This window comes from Cryptomeria japonica, chromosome 5 (assembly GCF_030272615.1).
Source record: "Cryptomeria japonica chromosome 5, Sugi_1.0, whole genome shotgun sequence".
In the NCBI taxonomy this organism is placed as follows: domain Eukaryota; kingdom Viridiplantae; phylum Streptophyta; class Pinopsida; order Cupressales; family Cupressaceae; genus Cryptomeria; species Cryptomeria japonica.
The window spans coordinates 88,925,839-88,951,187 of record NC_081409.1 but is presented as its reverse complement, the minus strand read 5'-3'; the positions used below and the strand labels follow the sequence as shown (position 1 = coordinate 88,951,187).

The 25,349-nt window shown below is 36.0% G+C and overlaps 1 long non-coding RNA gene across 4 annotated transcripts in view; it reads left to right on the top strand.

The window, feature by feature from the left end:
• LOC131054730 (uncharacterized) overlaps window positions 1-25,349 on the top strand; it is a 33,340-nt gene that overhangs the window by 7,028 nt on the left and 963 nt on the right. The window contains exons 3-4 of one of the 4 annotated variants that reach the window (XR_009108028.2): window positions 13,940-13,979; window positions 14,109-14,175. This is a non-coding gene — a long non-coding RNA (uncharacterized LOC131054730). Of the gene's footprint in view, window positions 1-13,915; window positions 13,980-14,081; window positions 14,176-25,349 lie in introns of all 4 variants that reach the window. The other 3 variants (XR_009372544.1, XR_009372543.1, XR_009372545.1) reach the window with 3 other exon arrangements.

Below are 25,349 nucleotides of genomic sequence, written 5' to 3'. Positions count from 1 at the left end.
CGTTCCTTCTAAATGATGTTATTTCAATAAGTTTGACTGTGATCTCACTGTTATCGACTATCTCCTGTTCCTTGAACGTTGCCCTTTTCATACAATTTTATGTTCATTGTGGCCTTGAGAATTTGATTTTTGAAGGTTGTCACCATGAAGTCGTGTTTAGTAATTTCAATTAATGTATTTTCATGTAAAATTTCATACAACTCAATTGTTTTAGACATTGTAGGGTGCACTAGATATGTGCATTATTTGGTATGCCATAGAAATTGATTTGTTAAGGACTCACCTTCATACGGTCATACAATGGTTTTTTTGTTTGTTGATTTTGATATACTATTAAAGAATTGGCAGTCAAGACCATTCATAAATATAGCAGTCCGTGATGAGCACATGGCAGTTTGGTGTCAAGCATGAGGACCGGATTTAGTATTAAACTTAATAGACTATGGTAGTCAAAATATGTGACAGGTTTATGCTAAGGACGTGATTTATCATTTTGCAATCAATGATAGATCTGCCAAGTTGCATGGTGGAATGCATTTCCTGACATACTTTGTGACAACGTATAGGCCCACCTTCCCTGCTCATTAAGTTCTTACACCATCACCTTTGGTGTTTGGGCACGTTGTATTCTCACACATGTTTCCTTCTCGCCCTTTTGCATATTCCTTAATATATTTTCATGGCATTGTTATGTTCAACAATCCCTATGTTTTTTTTGTAGTGTCTTATCCGTTTTACTTGTGGATAGAGTGTCTTGATAATCTAAAACATGCACCCTATTTAATTTGAATGCAAGGATATAGCTCTTGAAATATTTATAAGTACTCATGAAGCACTCGTGGAATGGACTTGTTTGGAAACATTTCAAACATGACGCGTCTACATTAGGGAAGCACATACACCAATGAAGTAACCATGCTACAAACATGCTAGACATGAATCAAACACGTAAAGCATAACATATTTGCACTCGAATACCCATAAAGCATTTATCAAACACATGGATATATACGAATTCATACAAGCCATGGATCCTACATACATAAGACATGAATCATACATATGAATGAATTCACACTAAGCATGAATTCACTTAAGTCATGAAGCATACATGTAGCACATAGAGCATGGAGTATACATAGTTCACTTAAGACTTGGAGCAAACATGTGAATATACACATGAATCCACTTAAGGCATGAAGCATACATGTGAATATATGTAGCACATAAAGCATGAAACATACAAATGAATACACTTGTAGCTTGAAGTATACAATTGAATACATTTGAAGGACGAAGCATGCCAATGAATACACCTGAAACATGAGATATGCAATTAATACATTTGAAGCATGGAGCATGCCAATGAATACATTTGAGGAATGAAGTATACAGTTAATACACTTGAAGCATGAAGCATGCCAAGGAATACACTTGAAGAATGAAATATACCATTAATACACTTGAAGCATGGAGCATGCCAACGGATACACTTGGGGAATGGAGTATACAATTAATACACTTGAAGCACGGAGCATACATGAAGCGTATGCTCATGAATACGCTTAAGGCATGAGGCATACATGTAGAGCATAAAGCATGAAGTATGAACATGAAACATAAGACGCGAGTCATACACATGAATACGCATAAGGTGTAATACATGCAAAACATGAATCATATATGTAAAACATGAAGTAATACGTAAATACATACAAGGTACAAACATATATGCACATGGAGTAAACACTCTGAAAACACATCAATCATGAAGTAAATATGTTTGAGATATGAAGCTTTTGAGAAAGGCATACATAAAATGTGCATGAAATAAACATGTTGAAAGTACATCAATCCTGATACGAAGTATATTCAAGACATAAAGCACACATGAAAAGAATACATGTATACAATGGAGCTATCATACTGAAGACACATCAAACATATAGCAAACACCTAAATATCTGCAAACTATGGAGTATATATACATGAAACATACGTTTGAGAGAAATATACATAGGCATGTGAATATACTTAAGGTATGAAGCATATACTTAAGGCAAGAAGCATGCACATAAAACATAAAGTATACACATAGGGCATGGAGCATGCACATGGATATATGCAAACATGAAGCATAGATACAAATACATGTACTGTTAGATTCCTTCTTATCAACTAGAATGACTCATTGATTTGTGTTTACCCTGCAGGATGGCAGGATCAAAGCTCTGATACCACTTGTAATGTCCCCACTAGTTGGGCACAGTGTACATAATTTTTTAGACTCAGGATTACAGCACATTGTATGTTCTTTTAAATAGTAAAATTAAGACAAATAAGTAGAAATAGTAGATTTGGTACGCAGCAGTAGAAAAAAAACAATAATCTTAGAAATCTCACTCAGTTATAATGATCTGAAATAGAAAGTTAAAAATCAGACAAACTGTAAATATTTCTGTTTTACAATATATACATCAATATGCCTAACAGAATTAAACAAGGAATGTAATGCTTAAGAGCGGACTGTTAATTTTAAACTCAACCATAAACAGTTTCCAGTTGCCCAAAGAGACAGCGAATGGTAGAGGTGGTTCATCATGCCAAACTCAAGCCCAGGAGCAGTCACTTGCCCTCCTGGCCTATTGGTTCATCTTTGCTCAATAGGTGGGGTACTTGGGTGGGCAATCGACCCCCCTACAGATCCACTGATAACCTGGACAGTGCAAACTGGTTTGATGGTTACATAGCATGGTTCTGTTTATTGTCGAACTGTTAATTTATGCTTTAATTAGTTCTTTCTTATTTTTAAAACATTCTCAGACAAGCAGACTGTAACTCAATTTGAACTACATTATAGCTACTGTTTTCAATGGGAATAATTCCTATGCCTCAGTTTTTAATACATGTGTATATACTATATACTAATTTCCTGATTACAATATCATCACTAGTGTCGTGCTATAATAGTTTGATCACAGGCAGCGAAATCATTTTTATCTATTCATACTGTCATCTTAATACTTTTCCGATTTCCCTTTGTGGGACGAATGTTATGAATGAATCCGATTGAATGGTATTGAAATTTGTTTTTCTTTTTTATTTATTTAAGACATCCAGATATTTTAACGCATCGCGATTAATCAACTTCTTCGCAAGACGAATACAATGAACAAGTGTGATTTACAGGACGTCAAAAATTCCATATCAACCTGAGTATGATTCATACTTGGAACGATGGCTTACAACCCGTTCCTCTTCGAATCTCAAGTCTTCGTCCTAAACTGTTTTTTTTCCCCCCCCTCCTATTCTATGCCCTTCCATACGACTGTCCATCTTGTTTGTCTTTAAGACAATACCCCATCCTATTTTGTTAATATTGGTCAATAATTTGACAATCATCCAATTCATCAGCCTCAAAACCTGTGTCTTTGGTAAAATCCTCAAGCTCTTTACCTTGCCCATACTTGAGTTTTTCTTCATCCTGAGACATGCAACAAATACAACCAGTGATACCACACGAGAATGAATCCCATTCATCTGTAGTGTCCATGTTGTTAATGGTGTTCTGCCCAATTGAAGGGTGTTCACAAGCATTAGTTTCTTCTTGATTAGGCATATTTTGACATTCTTCCAGTTCAATGTCAGACATCATCACCTCTGGGAAATCAGAGTCTTTATCATGAACATAGATAAACTGAAGTGAATCTTCCTTCCTTCTTCTCATGTAGTACTTGTCAAAAGATTCCCTAGTATTGACCTCCTGAAGTTCATTTAAGTACTCATAAAAAATTCTAATAACATTTTCAGTCACCGGTATAGCCAACCTTGATATACATTGATATTCTTGAAATGTTAGATCATCCTTCATTCTTTGATATCTAGCATACCATCTAGCAATTGTAGAAACTGCAATTTCGTTTTCCATTTCCTGAATTTCTTTTTCCTCCATTTTGTAAGCAACCTCCACAGGCTGGCAAAATTTTGCGCTTTGATACTACTGAAAGACCGCAACTGAATCTTTGCCCAATCTGATAGGTTTGGTTTGACTGATTAATCGTTGACCAGTGTGAATTGCTTCAAGTTTTTGGTGTACTTTCCGGTTTTGAAGTTGTTATGGTTTTTTGCTTGAGAGTTTGCCAATAATGAATAGAACACAAATGCAGTATAGGAAAGAATAATATTCTGAAATGAATTTTCAAATCTCTGGTTTTATTAACAGCTAATTGCAAATCTAATTAAATCACAATCTTTGACATTCAAAGCCAGAGATGGCATACTGTTGTGACGTATTCACACATCGCTCCATTGCAAATGGGGACCCCTGCTTTTTTGGCTTTCTAGGGTTTTCTTTCTTGGTTTTTAGGGTTTGTTTGTTAGCCTTTGCATTTTGAGTGTTGCCAGAGGGATCACTAGGATGGCAGGCTCTGCTTGAGCCAGGGTGAGTCCACAGGGCCTCAGAATTAGGGTTTCTTTGAGAGTCTTCCTTAGCGCATGGTTTTGCTCTTGTTGCTAATTGTGTCTTGCTTGGTGAGTGAGTATCATCCTTGAAGGTCTGAGTTAGGTCGAGTTGGTGAGTGATGAAGTCTGGAAAATCATCCTGATCTTCAAATGTCTTGAAAATTGGCTAAGTCTGGAATGTCCTGATCCTGAAATTTGACTAAGTCTGGAAAACTGAAGAATCCTTCGAAAACTAGATTTTGCAATATAACTCCTAGAGGTTCGAAATCACTCTCAAACATCCTGACAGTATATATGGAATACAACTTAAAGTATAAGACGTTCTTATAATTAAATGTTATATTCCATAAAATGATCCTGACGGAGAGACCAAAATATCAAATTTCACTCCTGACCCTTCCAAAGGGTCCAGAGCGAAATTCTCCATAAGACATTCTACTTTGACCAAAACCTAGAACTAATGCATTCCTAGGCTTGAATGAAGGTAAAAACGCTTATTTGAATGAGGAAATGTGAAAATGAAGTCAGGATTTGAGCCCAAGGATGATTTTTGCTCCTGACCCTTCCAAAGGGTCCAGAGCGAAATTCATTTTTCTCCACTTTGCTCTTTGATATGACCAAGTTTGTTGACTTCTGGGGCGTGATGGGAAGGTTTTGATGCACATTTGTCTTTGAGAGGAGATTTGAGGTGACAAAATCATGGAAATTAGCCTAAAGTAGGAATTTCGCTCTAGACCCTTCCAAAGGGTTGAGAGCGAAATTCTTGAAATCACCTCATTTTTGACCTTGCTTAGACCAATGTTCTAGTTTTGAGGTGATGGGATGTGAAAATGTGAAGGATCTTGGCCAAGATTAGGAATTTCGCTCCTGACCCTTCTAAAGGGTCCAGAGCGAAATTACTTACACACCTATTTTTTGACCTTGCTTAGACCACAAACTTTGTCCCTTGGGTGAAGAATGATGTTTAGCTACCTTCTAGAGAGGATTGGAGGTGAAAAAAAATGAAGGATTCTAGCCTAAAAAGTGAATTTCGCTCCTGACCCTTCCAAAGGGTCCAAAGCAAAATTCTTGAAAGCACTCATTTTCCCTCTAGCCAAAGTCAAGATCTTGGTGGAGATGCAAGAGAAAGGATCTATGTTTGCCTCTCAAAGAGGATTGGAGTTGGAAAAGTCAAGAATCAAGCTCAAAACATGATTTTCGCTCCTGACCCTTCCAAAGGGTCCAGAGCGAAAATCCGTATATCTCTTGTTTTCTTCCTTGTTTTGGCTAGGCATTGGCATGATGAAGGAGGAATTAGTATGTTCTTTCCTTGAGAGGGAGTGGGATGATTTGGAAGATCAAGATTTTAGCCCAAAAGAGAATTTCGCTCCTGACCCTTCCAAAGGGTCCAGAGCGAAATTCACTACAAACCTCATTTGCTACCTTGTTTGGGCTTAAAACCTTGTTCCTTAGGTGGAAAATGATCTATGTTTGCCTCCAGAGAAGATTGAAGTTTGAAAAATGAGCAATCAAAGCCTAAATCAAGATTTTCGCTCCTGGCCCTTCCAAAGGGTCCAGAGCGAAAATCTACCTAAGACTCATTTCCTTCCTTGTTCAACCAAATTTTGATTTCCAAGGCATGTTGAAAGGGAGAATGAACATGTTGTGGCCTTTGGGAATGTTTGAAAGAGTCGAGGAATAAGTGTTTTAGCCAAGGAAGGAAATTTCGCTCTTGACCCTTCCAAAGGGTCCAGAGCGAAATTCCTTACAAGCCTATTTTTTTAACCTTGGTTGAGCTTAAAACCTTGTTCCTAGGGCAAAGAGAGATGAGATTTCACCTTGGAATGAAGATTGGGATTGAAAGAATGATGATTTTGGTCTAGAAAGGGAAATTCGCTCCTGACCCATCCAAAGGGTCCAGAGCGAAAATCCTAAAAACCATCCTTTTCTCCAAGATTTGTGCCAAGCCATGCCTAGACCAAGGTGAGGGATGCCCTTGAGTTTGTCCTTGAATTGATTGTTGTCTCAAAAAATTATGATTTTGGGCTAGAAAGGGAAATTCGCTCCTAAACCTTCCAGAGGGTCCAGGGCGAAATTGTGCAAAACCTATCTCTTCCCTTAGTTTCATGTCAAATCTAGTGTGGATCAGGATCAAAGAAGGCCTTAGGAATGACTCCGAATTGCCAATGATTATCAAGTTTGAAGAAATTGAGCCAAATGATGAAAATCGCTCTTGACCCTTCCAAAGGGTCCAGGGCGAAAATTCTTCAATCACCTATTTTCCCTTGCAAAATCAAGTCAAACTTGGGTTGGATGAGAGAGGAGAAGTGTTTTCTTGCCTTGTTAGGTGGATTCAAGTTGAAATGATGGAGGAATAAGCCTAAAACAAGATTTTCGCTCCTGACCCTTCCAAAGGGTCCAAAGCGAAAACCCTAAAAACCACCTTTTTCTCCAAGATTTGAGTGAAGTCAGGCCTAGGCCAGGGTGAGAGAAGCTATTTGGAATGCCTTGGAAGGATTTTTGATCACCAAAGATGTGAATTTTGAGCTAAAAAGAGAATTTCGCTCTTGACCCTTCCAGAGGGTCTAGAGCGAAATTCTAGATAGGTCCTGTCCCTGGCTAGGTTTTTGAGCGAGTTTGACTTTTTTAGGCCTTGTGAAGATCAAACCAATGTTGCCAAATTGGTAAGTGGATTCAATGTGAGGGAGTCCAGATAAAGTGAGGTGAAGAAAATGAAATTGGGTGTGAATAGGCAAGCAAAAAGTGAATTTCGCTCCTGACCCTTCTAGAGGGTCCAGAGCGAAATTCATCAAAATCATTATTTCCCCTTTGTGTCAAGACAAAACGTTGATACCTAAGGCATGAAAAGACTGGAGGGAGGTTATTTAAGCCTTGTAGGGTGAATTGAGGTAAAGGATGTGTAAAATGAAGCCTAAAGAAGGAATTTCGCTCCTGACCCTTCCAAAGGGTCCAGAGTGAAATTCCCAAAATCACCTAGTTTGCCCATGAGGAAGGTCAAGTTATGAATTCCCAACCTTTGGTGAGGAGGAGGATAGCGTATGCTTGCCTTGGAAGGCATTTTGGAGTAGAGAAATGATGGAATTTGTGCAAAGATGCAAAATTCGCTCCTGACCCTTCCAAAGGGTCCAGGGCGAAATCCTTTGAAACTACTATTTTTCACCTTGTTTGTGCAGGCGAAGAGCTAATTGTGAAATAATATTGAAGAGAGGTCTAAAGTGGGCAAAATAGCAAATTTCGCTCCTGACCCTTCTAAAGGGTCCAGGGAGAAATTCTTATAGGGTCTGTCCCTGGGGAGAATATTGAGCAAACTTCATTTTAACATCTTTTGTTGATGATTTAAGGTAGAAAATGCTATGTTAAAATAAATATATTATGTGTCCTTAATCATCTTATGGTTTGTTTTGCAGATGAAAGAAGATCAAGCCAGGGCAAGGACGACCTCCTCTAGTCCAGCATCATCAAGGACGACCTCCTCCAGTCCAGCATCATCAAAGGCGACCTCCTCTAGTCCAGCATCATCAAGGACGACCTCCTCCGGCCCAACATCATCATGGACGACCTCTTCCAGTCCAGAATTTGAAGAAAAGGTACATCATCCATCCTGCACATCAAAGACAAAGGAGGTTAAAGTAGGGGTTTGTTGAAGAAGCATATAGTTTCAGAAGAGTTAATTAAAGTTAGCTTCTTAACATCATCAAATTGAACATCAACCAAGTGTCAGACAAGGTGGCGTCCAAGTCATCACTCCTCCAGTCGGATTGGTTCGCCTCGGCGTGTCTAGATTCAATGTACCTTACTCATCAAATATGACACAAACTTTGATGTACCTACCCTAGTTCTCCATTGTTCGAATATTCCAGAGAAGACATGTGTCCAAATAATGTAATTATTTCATTGGGCAGAATTGAGTTTGTTGTAGCAAACCCTAATTAGGGTTTCATTGTAAAATCTCGGCCATTGATCTCAAATTGATCTGGGCCATTAAATTGTATTGAGGTCGCTATATAAGCCCCGTCTCCTCATTTGTAAAGGCTAATAGTTAGTCAGTAATTAGAAGGCGAATAGTTAGCTAATAGTCAATAGTCAGTTGATAGAATAGCAATTAGAGTAGAATAGAAAGAGAAGGCAAGGATTGTTGCCAAGATGTTGTTGTAAAAGACTTGTAAACTTCATTGAAGAAATGGTGAAATCTATGGGTCGATTCAACAATTTGCATGGTCTTTATACTTCTCAGATTTGATTTCATGTTATTAGATGAATGGAAGAAATGTGTTTGATTGATGGTGAAATTTGTTTATCCATACTACTAGCAGTTTGTTGATTGCAGACTTGCCTCGTGTAGTCAACTGGAATCATTCAGCTTAAGCTTAATTTCAATTGTCGCTTCTTCACTGATATGCATCAGCCTGATGGTGTCTATGCTTGTAGCAATGATCTGAACATCATAAAGTTTTCCTCTGAAGATTGCACTAACCTTGTGGAGATGGTCCTGGGATGTCAAAACTAGACTTAGTTAGAATTTCATCAAAGGTTATTCATTGCTCCTACATTCTTAGTGCCAGAATTAGATCCTTTCCTTGCCCTCATCCTTTTCCTTTTTTTTTTCAAAATCTAGACTAGTGAAATCCTGTGTTCTAGCAATATTCAAAGCAAATCAAACGTTCAACCATCAAGTGTAAGTCCCCTTGTGATTCCAGCAAAATCACATCGTACCACATAAAGCTTATCCACGAGTAGAGATCCTACATACAAGAACCTTGGAGTTGCCTCGACTGATCCTTCGGCGAGATCTTTAGCAGTCGGGAAACTTTTCTCAAGAGAGGATAAGGTACCTTTAGGTATTTTATTCTGTGTTTGGTCGTGTACAAAATACACATCAACACATACCAGGCAAGTAAGGCTTGTCCAGCTGAGCCTCTTTATTTGATTGAAATTGAATGAATGCAGATGGATGAACCTCCAGTATGCTTAAGCAGTTCCAATCATCTTTATTATGCAAAGAATGAATAACTAGAATAAATCTGAAGAAGAGAGTGCAAGACGAATGCGAATTTGTATGGTGCCAGGTGCAATTCATCCAAATTAGGGCTCCTTTCCCCAAATGAACATTCGTTTTACTCTCACATGCGTGCAAACTTCTGAAACGATGATCTGAATGCTGTTATTATACCCTGACAATGAAATCTGAACCAAATAGATGAATCAAAACCCTTGTAACTATTTCTTATGATTTCAAGGTAAGAAATGATGGTACGACCCTGCCTGTAAGGGTACGATCTGTAAATTAAGTGGCTAAACTTGGTGGTAATCCTCTGTATACTACTCAAAACTACTATAGCAGACTTGACATAGCTGAGAGAGGTGTATTTCGTTAGTTACACCCCTTAATAGTCTGATATTGATCATTCAATGCTGCCGTAGTACTGTAAAATGCACAAATTCAACCCAAACAATATTTCAATTCCCGATTCGCTGATTCCAATCTCAGAGCTCCTGAATTTGGCCATCACAACCTGATTGGAGCAAATTCAGTGCTGCAATCTAAAATGGGATGACTAGGGTTTGGCGTCCTATCACCTATAGCTTGGGGGTTGGTGTCCCCAATGCTGTCTCACTCCCGTGCTGCTGCTGTAGACGTTTTTATCAGAAAATGAAAAACAATGATTTCAAAATGGATCCCAAAAATGAATCACTTCCTTCAATTAAAACCTTCAAACCCCATGCGATCCATTATCAGCACCAAAACTCACGCCAGTAATGGACTCTTAACTTGGCGATAAACAATGAGTGTTGGCGCTGAGATTCTGTTCACAATATCCGACTCCAACCATGCCGCTTGACTACTCCAGCACAAACAATGCAGACTACACCTTAGTGGATAATCAAATATTCCATTGGCTTCCATGATGGCGATGAACTGTTAGTCTTTCGCTCCAAACACAACTGTTGTAATATTATCACATGAAGCCGAAAAACCTTCTTATTGCCACAACCAATCATGGCATGGAGAAATAAAGAATATTTAACCCACAACTATAGCTGCTGGAAGGGAATTGGATTATGTACAGTACACCCCCCCCTTAATCCCTAGGGGTAGTGGTAAAACCATTGTTTCTGTGCATTGAGCAACTTGTTAATGGCACCTCATTTGCTTCATGCTAAGCTCTAGTCTTTCACAAAAAGTTTTGCTTGAGTGATAGCTTATTCATTTCTGCGGTTATAGAATTTTTGTTAACAAAGATATTGACTTGGTAAAGACTTCAGTTCATTTTCATGAGTTGAGTCAACTATCCATAATGCTATATCACATTTTGATAGAATATCACACCCTTCAGTTATGAAGGTTTTTTAACACCATTTTCTCCAATAATTGAAACTTAGTGTTAATTATGAGCAATGAAATTTGTGAGTTCAACACCATTTTTATGCTTCCATAAAAGTTAAAACTCAACATTACTAGCTAGTTATGAACTTTGAAAAAGAAGGTTGTTCAACTTTTGTCTCCATCTTCTATCCCTAGGCTGATTGCACCATTTGTTTTTGTGCTAATTGAAACTCAACATTACTTGTGAATGACTAAATTCATGAGTTCCCCACCGTTTTCTGTGCTAAGTGAAAAATTAGCATTACTTGTGAAATTTGCAGAAGAAGATCGTTCTAGTTTTGTCTCTATCACATGTCTCTAGCTTGACTGCACCCATGTGAATTGGGTAATCCAAGCTAATAGGAGCTCACAAGTTATAAATGGAAGTTAGGGAAGCTAATACATAGTCTATGGATGAAATAAGACATTAAAATTGTCATATCAATCTGTGATGGAAGTTAAAAGGTGCAAAGATGACACATAGTTCTTAGAGGACCATATAAGGACCCTATGAAGTTTAAGTGTAAGGATTGCCATATTAAAGGAAAGCATGCTTTAGATGACAATGATCCAATATGTATGACAATAGGATCAAGAAAAGGTATACATAATAAAGATATCCACCAAACACAAAAAAACAAGGATAGCAATAAAGATTCAATTTTGAAGGTCTGAACAGAGATCTATTAACCCAGTTCACTAAAACAGTCTTGCAAAGATGACAACCTTTTGAATCATCAAAGGTAGTTAAATGCTTAAAAAATATGGAGTGGTCGAAGTGATAAAATTGGTGAGACATGTTGACTATAAGGAAGACAATCATATGGCATGTGTTCAAGATAATAGTATGACGATAAATATTATCATATTTCAGTTATAGACAATGCTCACAAGTCAATCTAGAACACTCAAGGGACATCAAAGGATTCTCACGAGATAGGGATAAAGAGGGCAGATCTTCATGACGAGAACACTTAAGTGCCCATACTGTAGCAAGAACAAGTGCACAATAGAAGATACATGATAGCTCAGTGATAATACAAAAGGGATTGTACGCTATATAATGGCGGGGTTTGTGAATGATAAAAGGTTAGAAGTGAAGCACCATAAGGATGAAAATATTTTGTTCCTTACTGCTATCATTCAAAAGAGCCTATGAATGCATGCGAAAGAGTAGACAAAAGGCAAACACAGTCATGAATGTTGTTGTGTAGCTAGGTCGGATCCCTTCTAGGGCCGACCTAGTGCACAAAATGCCAAGTGGCATGTCAGCCTTGGCATTTGGATATCTCAGCTGTATGAGTCTAATTTGGGGTAGGCCCTATTTGGGCGAACCACTTGTGTGTAACTTGTGATTAAGTCAAATGTAACTTGCAGCTGAGGGAGACTCGTATGTAACTTGTAATATATAGGTTTGGCCCTATCCTTTGTGTCAAAAGTATATGGTCGACTTGAGATCTATTAGGAGGTATTGATTCATATATATGCAAGGTATGATTGCATCAATTGATATGAATTCAATGACATGAAGGGCATGTAGTGTGCTCGGGGGTGACAATAAGAGCTTATCATCTATGGTTGGGAAGGCAACAGATCTAATGTTTGTCTGTAGTTAACGAGCACTACCATAAAATCAACAATAAAGACAATAGTTTTGTTAGACCCTAATTGGTTATCTTCCAAATCCTCACCTAGTAGAGATCACTAGATATTGTCAAGCAACTAGGCAGAATTCTCTAATTTCTAGATAGTGAGAAGAAGTAGTCAAATTCATTGATAGATGTTTTGAGCCTTGATATGGAAGATGGATGTCAACAAAAGAAGTGATAGTGATATAATGAATTTAAATATCTCACAGGGCACTATGTAATGTCACCAATTTTTAAGTGAATAATTAAATTAATTTTTTATTAAGTTATAAAAAAAAATGAAATATTAAATGATAACTTAATATTAATTAATTCAATTAAATAAAAGCAAATAATAAAATATTAACTAAGTCATTGAATAAATTATTAGTAAGGGACTTGAAATGGGCCCCACTTAATAAGCTATTGCATTCCCTCCTTAAGCTACGTAGGCACTGAAGTGGGCTCCATCTTCTATTGAACTAAAGTATTTAATAATTACTCAAGACTTTAGCAGCAGAAAGAGAAAATTAAAAAAGAAACTTCAAACACCAAATGAAGCTTAGGATAATATTTTACCTTTTATATATCCTTGATACACTAAAAGTTGAGTTTGCATCTAGGAGATGAACTGAACAGTCATTAATATTGATAAATATGTACATTGTATCACTTTTTGATGAATGGTTTGTGTTTCATTGAATATTTTGTTGTTGTCCAGTCCAGTTCATCTTGTCAATCTTTTTGCATTTCATTTCTGGCCCGATACTCTTTTCTTGTTTCTCCTGTAGATAATTTAGTTTTGAGGATTGATGCTATTTTTCTCCTTCATGATGGGTTCTGTTTTCCAGAGCCTGATGTGTGGTTATTTGATCAATGTTTCAGATGAATTCGTCACCAATTTAAAAACCAGACAAAACATTTCACTACACATTACAGAAATATGATCCTTTGATGGCTCATTGGTTGTCAAAATGTGGCACTAAATGTTCAATTGCAGGATCTTTATATTGTTTTGATGATTTTTATCTTGTTTATTTTATAGTTGCCTTAAAACCAATTTTTGTTTATCTTACTACCCTTTCAATCCTTACTGTGATATTTGCTGCTATCTTGAGTTTAGATGGTAACCTCATAGAATGAAACCTTGTCTTCCATAACTAGACTCCTCTATACCCTGTTTGTTGTACCATGGTAAACTTTTGTTGACTCTAGATAAAGTCTACATCCCAAAATAATAGAAAACAAATGTCAATTTAAAATGTGCAAATGTATAATCTCCACTAATCAATATTGATTAAATTTTGAAATACACAGTTGACAATGGCATAGCAAGGCCAAATGAAGTATACAAACCTAAATCAAGTGTGTAAAATGCAGGATGATATATTTAGGCTTGTGGCTTTCTTTTTCTTTTTTAACTTCTCATTTTTTTCATATTTATGTTATGAAAATTGATTAGGTGGATGTCATTGTTTTGTTCAAGGAAAAAGCTTGTGGAGTGGGACAAAAGATCTTACTTCTTGGTAAATCACAAATGTTTTAGGTCATTTTCTTTAGATTTGCTCTATTTTTTAAGTATTTTTTGGTCAAGTTTTGGAATGCTATGATTAACAATCAGCTATTAGGTTTGTTTGCTGGTTGTCGTAACACAGAGAAGCTGCAATCATTGAAGTTGACATGTTTGGTGAGGTTGACGTGAATGATTACAAACAGGACTTGGTATGTACATGTGTCTAATATTTTAGATTGTTTTCATGATTAATTTGTGTGACTACCATGTTTTGTTCTATGCATTTCTTGTGTATACCCACCCTTTTTCTATGATAAAATTTTGAGTGTAATTTTATTGATTTGAGGTCTTTAATATTGGTATACATATCATTGTATTTTTCTTTGAATATGAATGCCATTCTTTGTTCTATGTATACCCACTCTTTTTCTGTGGTATGCATTTCATTTTAGGTACATTCTTAATCCTGGATAATCTACTAAGCAAAATAAAACTAGGAATTACATAAAAACACATCATTCCTATTCATTTTCCTCCCACTCTCCTCTTCAAAACTGTTGATTTTTAGTAATTAGACTGAAAGTAAATACTTGAAACTAAAAATACAACACATAACAGCACAAAACAACACAGGAACAACACAACAGTACCCTGGGAAAACCTCCCTCTTGGAGGTGAAAAACCCAGCAAGCAATTTCAGATCAAATTAGAATAAACATAGAAGCACATTACAACTTAGTCTTCTCAAGACATAGATCAATTAGGGCACAACGTATCTGAGACAATCTGATCAGAATATCCTTGAAGTGCAGTTTGCTATAATTGAGTATCTATCTGGCAGCTCTAGGATAATATGCCAACTCTTTGACAAGTTCTGCAATCTTGGAGAATGATTCACTCAGCCTTGAACCGAGAAATCACTGTTCTTGGATGATTCGCCCAAGTGATAGGTTGCTGATCTAACTGAAGTAATTCACTGATGATGCTTAGGAGAAATTCGTTGCTAATCAGAAGTAGATCATTGAATGAATGAATGCTTTTTTTGTGTATTTAATCACCCACATTACATTTCTTATATAGGTGACTATGTCCTTAATAACCCTTGGGCAGCCTTGTATATTTAGGAGCCGAGTTACATTTCAAATATGGGTCAAGGCCCATTCACAAGTTACATCAATTGTTGCTTATTACAAGTTTCATTTGGGGTAGGACTCAATATGAGTCTCACTTAATTACACATTACATATACCAGTCAGTTATACAAGTTACACCCATCGCCCAAATAGGGTCGGACCCAAATAGGGTTTACACAATAAAGTGACATGTCAAAATGATAAGGCCGACAAGCCACTCAACATTTTATGTACTAGGTCGGCCCTAGAAGGGATCCGACCTAGCTACAAATCAACAAAAACCATAAGCTGAGTGGTAATACCTTTCCTTGCACTATTTTCCCCTCACACAATAATATGAGCATGATCAAAAATTAATGTAAATAGCATCCTGGATAATCTACTAAGCAAAATAAAACTAGGAATTATTAAAAAAAACATCATTCCTATTCATTTTTCTCCCACTCTCCTCTTCAAAGCCATAAGTTGAGTGATAATACCTTTCGTTGCACTATTTTCCCCTCACATGATAATATGAACATGATCGAAAATGAATGTAAATAGTATCTAAATATCTGTAGTAAAACTTCCACCAGGCTGTGAGGATGTATTGGCTTTACATCAGCCACTCAAAATCATTTTAGGCGTTGCAATCATAGAGATATGGTGGAAAGAGAGATGGTGAAATAAAGCCAAACAAACGAAGACAACAAACAGAAAAATCTGCTTTTGTTGGTGTTGATTCCAGCACTACACTTACAGGAATTTGTGAGCATATTCACTCTTTCTTTTTAGCTTTATTTTTTGGTTTATGTGATACTCCCCTACTAGATCAAAACTTTAACTTGGATCTCCACTTAGACAGCCAGATGTGTTTTTTTATGTTCTATACTACTGCACCCATCATAGAGAGAAAGAATTAGCCAATACTGAAACTACTTCAGTTTTATACCTGGTATAGGGACTTCAAAAGCATAATAGAATTAAAATATACATTATACTCAGTAGAGCATATTATAATACAATCAAAGATTTTTTTCGAGTTCAAATTTTTCCCAAGGGGAATTTTATTAAGAAGCAGGGTAGAATCATAATGTAAGTTGTGTTATTATTCAGTGTTGTGTATTTTGCCACAAGGATCTTGACGGGAAGTGATTTTTTAGCAATACTTTAGCTATAGTCACTGCTTCAACCTGGAGTACAACCTGATTGGGCCTAATGGCGAAGGTTGTGTACTCCATACAAGGAACACATGTTTAAATTTGGAGGTGTGTGAAGGATGTATGCCTCATTGAATAGTATATACGATGTGTAATGTCACAGGAAACTCATACCAAATTTGAATATCTTTGTTAGTAGGGACTTAACAAACTACATTAACCTTTACTTTTATATCACAACTTGATTGCAATGAAACATATAGCCATTTAAATGTGTTAGAAAACTGAAAGAACCTTGGTATTGTGGTCTACAAGGTATGTAGCTACCATAGTGTTATCAAGTTCATCTCCAAGATAGTTGAACATGAAATGGTTGTTACTATGTACCATATTAGGGCCCTTTCAACGATCAATTTATTAGGCGCCATTATGTTGGTTTATTTTTGAAGGGTCAAGTCCAAAATCTCCTTATGGAATAAGCCACTATAGATTTGGTCCTCGTCCGCTGGTGGTGAGACTTGTTCCAGGAGCAAAGTGTCTTCTGGTGTGTTCAACTACTCATCGACATCTTGTGAAGAGACATCCCTCCATGTTTTTTCTTTACTTATCTTTTGCTTCTGCTTCACGCTCATCTAGAGTTGAGCTTCAGATGATTCCTCTTCCGATTTCTCTTTTCTTGGAGGTGTAGTCAGTAATCTACCCTTCCTTGATTTGCTGGTCTTTGTTTATGTGGATTCTAGTGGAAAGGATTCATTGTTGATGCCTTCTGGACCTCCATAGAGTTGATGTTCTTTAATCTTTAGATTCTGCACTAGGTAGGCCCCATAGAATCGAACATGTTTGTTTTCACTAGTCCTCCATATATATCCACATGCACCATTTGCTGGCAATAGAGAAAGAGGAAGTAAAAAACCAACGGAGTTCTTCTATCTATAATCTTGAAAAGAGTGTGGGGGAAGCTAGGTGAAAATATAATGTGTCAAATTCTTCTGTTCTATAATGTAGGTCTACTGTCAAAGCATGCAGTGTTTCGATATTATGTTTAAAGAGTTTGTACTACAATGGAACATTAATCTTACCTAGTAGACCTTCTTGGTTGTGCTAAGCACATGAATTAAGTGAATAGATGCCTCTACAACCTACTTGTTTGGAAAGGATTTCTTAGCGCATGTAGAGTTTTTTTACATTAGCACTGAAACGCCTGGGTATTATGTGTTCATTTCGAATATTTATATAGAAGCTAATAGTTGGGATGATGCCTTAGTAATATGAAAGTTGAAAAATGAGAAGGAACTTAACAAACCTTAACCTTTACTTTTACATCACAGCTTGATTGCACTGAAACAACCAACTATTTAAACGTGTTAGAAAACTGAAAGAATCCTAGTATTATGGTCTAACATAGGGTATGTAGCTACATTTTGGTCTGTTGTGAGGTGAATGCCATAGTGTCATTAAGTTCATCTCCAAGATTGTTGAACATGAAATGGGTGTTATAGACATCTGCAAAACATTTTCCTCCCACTCTCCTCTTCAAAACTATGTGCAATTTTAAAAAATTATAGTGAAAAGATTTTAAACTTGTATCAATTGTTGGGCAATTTGGACTTGTGTAGCAGTTCCATGTATTTCAACTATCATTTTACCAGGAACTCCCCTACTTTATTGGATAGCTATTGTTGTTGTCCACTAGTCCTGTGCATGTAGCTATTATTGGAACCCATTGTGCCAATGATTGCATCTGCATATGAAAGTGGAATTTGGATTTGCTGAGTCGCCTGCAAAACAATCCCACAAATTTCCAGTGGTTGTACACTTCACTTTCGATATGGTTTTACCTTATGAAAGAAAAAGTAGTCATAATTGTCCTGATGAAATACTTCAGTAACCTGAAACTGTTATACAAACACAGCCACCTATGTAATAACAACTGTTAGTGGCGGGTTTCCAACAACTCTTCCACCAAGGGATGGATCTCTACCATACACAAATAATCCATGATGAGGCTGAGAATCCAAAGGAGGAAGATCAAAGGGAGGATTATAAGTTTCATGATGCAGAGGAGGCAAATATCAAGAAGCCTTTCCAAGTCCAGTGCCACCGCTACTGGGCAAAGAGATACTTTGACCGAGTCCTCGTGACTGATGTGGTACGTAATCTTCAATCTGAGGCTGATTTTCCATCATCCTCTGATAATAAGCATCATTTATAATTAAATCATCAAAACAAAAACTAAACTACGTGATATGAAAGTTCATTTTGGGCATAAGGAGATTAAATTTTATATCTCTATAACATATCTTCACTAAAACCCCACCTTACTACTAAAACCCCATGAACTCACAAGTTCTTTTAATCAAGACACAGTTTATTGTGGTTCTTATTTTTTGTTTATGGATTCAACTGTGTAGGATTTTTTGCATCAACTTTTTGCATCAACTTTTTGGATCACAATCTGTGATTCATCATTAGGATGAGAGAGATGTAGGAGAAATTCTCCATCATCAGGATGAGAGATTTGTAGGTAGGATTTCTCCTACAACTCTCTCATCTTGATGATGGAAGATGGAGTGTGATCTGAAGTGTCGATGCAAAGAGAATCTACATAATTGATTCTAGAAACAAACAATAAGTTCTTTTAATTCCATAAAATAGAGTAATATTTTCAATTTTTGCAGATTTATTGTTTCTCTAAATTTTTAGGTAATTGAAAGATACAGACCAACTTATTAAAGGGTTTTAAATCATAAGCAATACCTTGGGTGTGATGAACTTGCAAGCCAAACCATCAATTGCCATGACAGCAAGAACAGTCTGCCATATTGAATCTATGCATAAATAATCAAGCCTATATCATGTTCAAACCTGAAATAATGCAGAAATGTAAATTTATAACATTCCCTGCATGTAAGCTTCAATAAGGTCATCAAGCCTTATGCCTATCCGCTTAAAGTCTCTGCTATCTATTAGCAACAACCTCTCTGTCTCTGTTCCCCAAGTTCCATGATTCCATCAGGATTCTGTGGAAAATAATAACAACTGAATGTACCTCTGTGGATTAAAATCATATTTTTAAGACATTTCATCATTATCATAATCCAAAACATAATTAGTAAACTAAATAGCTGTTTAGAAAGGATATTACTTGTATCTTTCATCACATTGTACTTGATTCCAAAAAACAAAACAAAGAGAAGTAAGAAAATATGTTACAGAGATTTTTTGAATTGTTCATTGTTCTCAATCGAATCATATAAAAAGAATAGATGGATATATATTTTAAACATAAGAGCTCACATTAATAGATAAATTAGTTCCCAACATATCCCAAGAAGGGGTTTCTCCTCCATCTAGTTTCGCAGCTAAGGGGAGGTGAGCTCTGCGTGCATATATAGCCAAAGGGAAAAAGCCTTGGCATGAAGATCCTATCATCAACTTCAGATATGCAACATATATATTGCCCTTGAGGTTTGGTATTGTTGCCACATGATACAATCTCCCATGCTAGGATACAGAGCTCCATCCATTATTTCCAATCAGAGCCTTCAAAATCAAAGAATTTCTTCACAAAATTCAAATTGTCAACAATATTGAACTGAACCCTAATGTGATTCTATTAGATTGAATTTTAATACTATCTCTGTAGAAGAAAGCTATAAATTTTAATTCAAAAACTCTACATCACAGGCCCCTTTTAACTCTGTAACATAACTGGTAATGCAAAGGCATTTCGCTTTGTGATCCCAGCTGAGCAAATGAATTTACTTGGCAAGGAGAACTTACACTTCAAAACACAATGAGGGATAGTGAGATTGTCAAATCGAGCATTATATGGAAATTTCTTTCAATGTGATTCATGAGGATAGCTTGGGCTGTTAACTTGATTTTTGGAAAAAGAAAAATGTTAGTCATGTTGGGGGGAAATTTGGGAATCATACTACTAGGCAAATTTTAATTCAGGCATAAAATTTGGATAATCAAGAGCTTTGCAAAGTGAATTCTGAAAGTTGTCTTTTCAAACTACATCTTCAAGGATTAGGCACTTATTGGAGTGGTTGGAAGAAGAGCAATGGAAGCTACTGTTATGACCATGTGACAAAAGACTTATATGGTGAAGCGAGACATACATCTACTATTGCTCCATGGGGTTTGAATGATCTCCGAGGCATCGAAAGAATATTTGGATTTTCAGGGTTCTTTTATAGACTAAGACCTGAGGTAGCTAATGCTTCACTAAGGCCTAGTAGTCAAGTCAAAACCACACATGATTGGTACAGCAGATTTTTTATGCAGTTTATGTGGCAGGAAGAGTAAATTAGTCATGTCCTCTAAAGATGTAATTCTGCTAGGGACATTTTGAAAAGGATTACTAGCTGAATTTTATTGATGTAATTAGATGTCCCCTTTTTTGTTAAGGTCCTCTTTTTGGGGGCACCTAAATGATTAGGCGTAGTGCAAAAAATCTTAGGCATACAACTTGATTGTTTGCCATTTGTCTCCTATGGAAGACAAGATATAAGGCTACATTTCATGAGATTTATCCCCTCATCCTAACGTCATTATTTCAAAGCAGGATTTGACTTCTTAGCTAAGATGTTGAATTTCTAGCAATTGGGACTAAGGGACAAAGGTTACAACTTGATTTTTATTGAACAAAGCTGATTACAAGGTAAAGAAATGTAAGAAAAGAAGAAGTAACTAAGAAATTATAAGGTATCCTTGACTGAGGAATTTCAAATTACAATATCGGTTTACTTCTGCTACTTCTATTTGGTGGAACAACTAGTTCAACATCATGGGCAGCCTCTTGCGGTCATCTTTCTCGAACAAGCTCGTTATCTATTCAAGAAAGGTGTGCAGTAGTTTAATGACATTTTGGATTTCAACTTGATTGGGTTAATTGGCAAATCTTAATTAGTTTAAATAATTGGTCTAAAGGGTTTGTCACATTTGTGAGCCATTGGTTCCTTTGGATCTTCTTATGAAATTGGCTTTGGTTTGGGAAAATCCCCTATTTGTTTTTCATTAAAGATCTATTCAAAACTCTTTCAAAATATAAAATTAAATCCAAGGTTAGCTTTGGGGGTACTTCCTTTATGATGTGATTTTCTATGTAATTCTCTTGTTAACCTTACAAAGTTATCATGTAATTTAATGCCATATAACATGCATTTCTCTTTGATGTCAAGCTTAGGAAAGTTGAGTTTTAAGGGCAATTTGGCAGTTAGGGTAAAGTAAAAAAAATGTTAGCTTGTGTTCTGCCTTATAGGACTGGGCTTTCAGAGTAGTCATATTTTCATATGAATGAAATTATCATGTTCTTTGATCTAATATAAGATGCTTTTCTTTTAGAGAAAATATTTAGAGGACAATTCTAGCTGTAGTTCAGAAATTGAACATCTCACCATAAGATAACATTAGTGTTTACAGTGATTGATTTCTTCATTAACCATATTGCAAAAAGGCTACTATCTAGACTAACATAAGCAATTACAAGGGGGAAAACATCAAAACTAGAAAGAAGAAATCCAGGCTAGAAATGAGAAAAATTGTTGTGGATATCAGATATCCACCATTTTTGATCCAAAAAGAAAGGAATACAACATATAGATTAATGACTATGGTGCAACAAGGCTAGATCTTGGTTACAACCAAAACCTTATTATATTTGACCTTCAAAGCATCCCACAAATTACAATAAACTATAGGATACCAATTGTCTTTGTTCCATGGACACCACCATTATTCCTCTTAACTGACAGGCAGACCTACTTTGCCCCATTCATACAAACTACCCTCCAAATGTAAGATAGGACTGTAGCCATCAAGTGCCAACGTTGGTGCAAATATAAATGTAGCATGTTGGAATTGTTTTCCACCTGATAAATGGTTTCCTCACCAAACCAGTATTGAATTTGGTGTTAGTGACAAATGCTTTAGCAAAATGGCTTGCAAAGCCCCCATCTCAATCAATGGTAATACCTATAAACTCCTCTTTGTGAATGTTGAAGTTCCCGATTATGATGGCATAATTGATAGTAATAGTCTTTCATCATGGAAATCCTAAACGGTTCACCAAAATTTCATTGAATTCCCTTTTGGTACCCTACCAATTGGCTATTCCTCCCATACATTCTCAATCTCTTGCAAAAAAGGTCCATTCCACTCATTGGATTCATGATCAACTCAATCAATCTGCAGCTCAATACCAGCAAATTTCCAAAACCCTGGGGGAGAAAGTATACTCTAGAGATCTCAACAAGTTCTCCCAAAACTTTGAATGTACTTTGCCATTGTTAATCAATGCTTAGGTCCTCATCATTATTAGGCAGCGATGAGAGACCTGCATAAAACCAGTTATTGGTAAATGCTCAACTTTTGTTCTGATTCTTTTGAATTAAATTTAAAATCCACCATTATTAGGCATCCTATTAAGCAAGATTGAATAGACCAAGAATTACAATGGCAATGAAAATCCAACACAATCTATAATCAAAATCTTATTATGATCAAGGCTGAAGAAGTTAGCAACAAGATTTAACCATGTTTTTATTTACATTTTGAAGCACAATTACAACAAAAACAATATTCTACAGTGATTTGAGAAAACATAACCAATGATATGATTTATTTTTCAGAATAAGCATTAGTTCTAAGTTATATGGCCACAGATTGTACACAATGCTAATGTTTACTCATTACAAAGAATTTACCTGAACTATGAAATGACCACAACAATGCTTAAAGTACATGAACTCTTTCAGTTCAGTTTCACTGGTGATAGTCTAGACTACCTATCCAAGATTGGAATAAGGAACTTTTATCACTGCAAGACCTACCATTCTCCTTACCCAATGTGGGATCTCAGGTTTGGCCACAACCCAGATGTTTTTAGAGTATAAATACATAGACCGGATGACCAAATTTCTGCATTATAAATATCATAAGCTTTTCCTGCCAACATCTTATTTCATCCCCCATCTAGACAGGCCAAAACAGGATTGAAAACCAGGGTCCTGGTAATAGAGGAGGAATTGTAGTCAATGGCCTCTGAGTTACATATATAATTGCAGCATTTCAGAGATTTTTTTCCTCTTGTTCTTTTGAAACTCCTTTTTATCTTCTTTACAAGCTCTATAAGCTTTTCATCTACATCTCTTTTGGACTCTGAAGTTTCTTCCTTTGCCTTCTTGGTTGCTTTGATTGCAATTTCCCTTTTGATAGTTTTCTCACCACCTGTCATTCTCTTTTCATAGGCTATTGGTATTCCATTAACATCATCTAATTTGAGTTTAGTGAGATCCCTTGCCTCTTCTATAGTGGAAATTTTTGCATTGTATCTAGAGGGTAATAATGACAATACATTTTGAACAACTATTGCTTCAGGCACTTTCTTGCCTAATGATGGCATTTACTATTTCATCAACTCATAGGAGATAATCTATGATAAACTCTTCTTTCATTTTTAATTCTTCAAACCTAGCTTTGTATGTTTGCAACTTTGCTTGCTTTACTTTGTCATTGCCTTCATAAATACTTTTTAGCTTATCCTAAATTTCCTTTGCTGTGCTCCAATGCATAACTTTGACAAATTCATTTTTAGATAAACCACATAATAATACATTCTTAGCTTTTGTATTATTTTCATAATCCCTTTTTTCTGTAGGATTAGTGAAAAGATGATTAGGTTTAGTATAACCAGTTTCAACGGACATCCATACATCAAAACTAATTGAAGCCAAATAACTTTCCATCCTAATACTCCAATATTCATAATCAATCCCATCAAAGAGTGGTCCTTTATTAGAGGATGCTCCTTCTTGACATGCCATGTGTTCTAACTACGAGAATCGACTTAGACTTGTTAGGTCTTTTGCAAGTATTGGCTCTGATACCAATTGCATAACACATCTAATCAATAAATTTATACAGATCTATTTGCCACAATACTGTACTTCAGATTTCACTCGGCCTGTGATTCAACTTAGAACAGACATTAGACAAACTGCATTTTCATATTAGAATAAGAGAACAATATCTACACTTCCAGAAGTAAAAACACAAATTTCTGGATACAAATCTGTATATTATTCTTTAGATAAAACTAATCAATGACTAGTAACCTGAATATCTGAATAATATCTTCCTTATGTAAGAAGATGATACCTTGATTGTAGTTTAAAATTGCATTTACTGTGCAATTTGACTATCCATGATTTTGATCACAGCCTTTGTACAGTACTCACTGTGTATTTGTATAAACACAAAACATTGGAAGTCCACGTCCTTGATGACTGTGTATTCTATTCGAACTACCACAATAGTTACATTCCTTTATATTTCAATGAATGCTTTAGAATAATATTCTTTTCTCTCCAAGTCAATTACAAATCACACCTGTTTATTCTCTACAAACTATCGACTCTCTCTAAGCATTTTAAAACAAAGCTTTGTGATGGTTCTAACTTATTCAAGTAGTTACAACCGAAATAGTCTAACTACTTCAATCAAGTTACCTAATCATCTTAACAAAAATAAACAAAACATTGTAACCAATCAACCAATGAGAAAGATATTATATAAGGCAAACTATATCAATGAAAACTTTCATGCTGGAAACCAATACATATCTCCTCTTCAAGCATTTCTAAATCTGAACATGACTGAACATTTAAGCAGCAATGCAGGTCTGAGTATATTAGTTCTTTCAATCATCCATTATTATCATTTTCTTAATTGTTGTTTCATGTTCGTGGGAATAATATCTTCCAATCTTATTTATGTATGACTAGAAGAATATACAAATCCAGAATCATAAGAACAACTGTGTACAGCCAAATCATATGCAGCCAAAGAGAACAATGGAGATATGTAATACATGAAGTTTGTTTGACCATTATCTACACAAACCATTAATCATTCTTCATTCCAATATCATTGCATCCGCACTATAGTAGGATATTTTAGGATCTTTTGATATATTTTTACATCAATGGCAAATAGTCTAACAAGATCTTGATTTGAAGATAGAGATTGTGTTCAAAATAGTCATTATTTTTAATAACATTTGAAAATTTGTCAAAAGGGCTATTAAAATATTAAAAGGGGGAA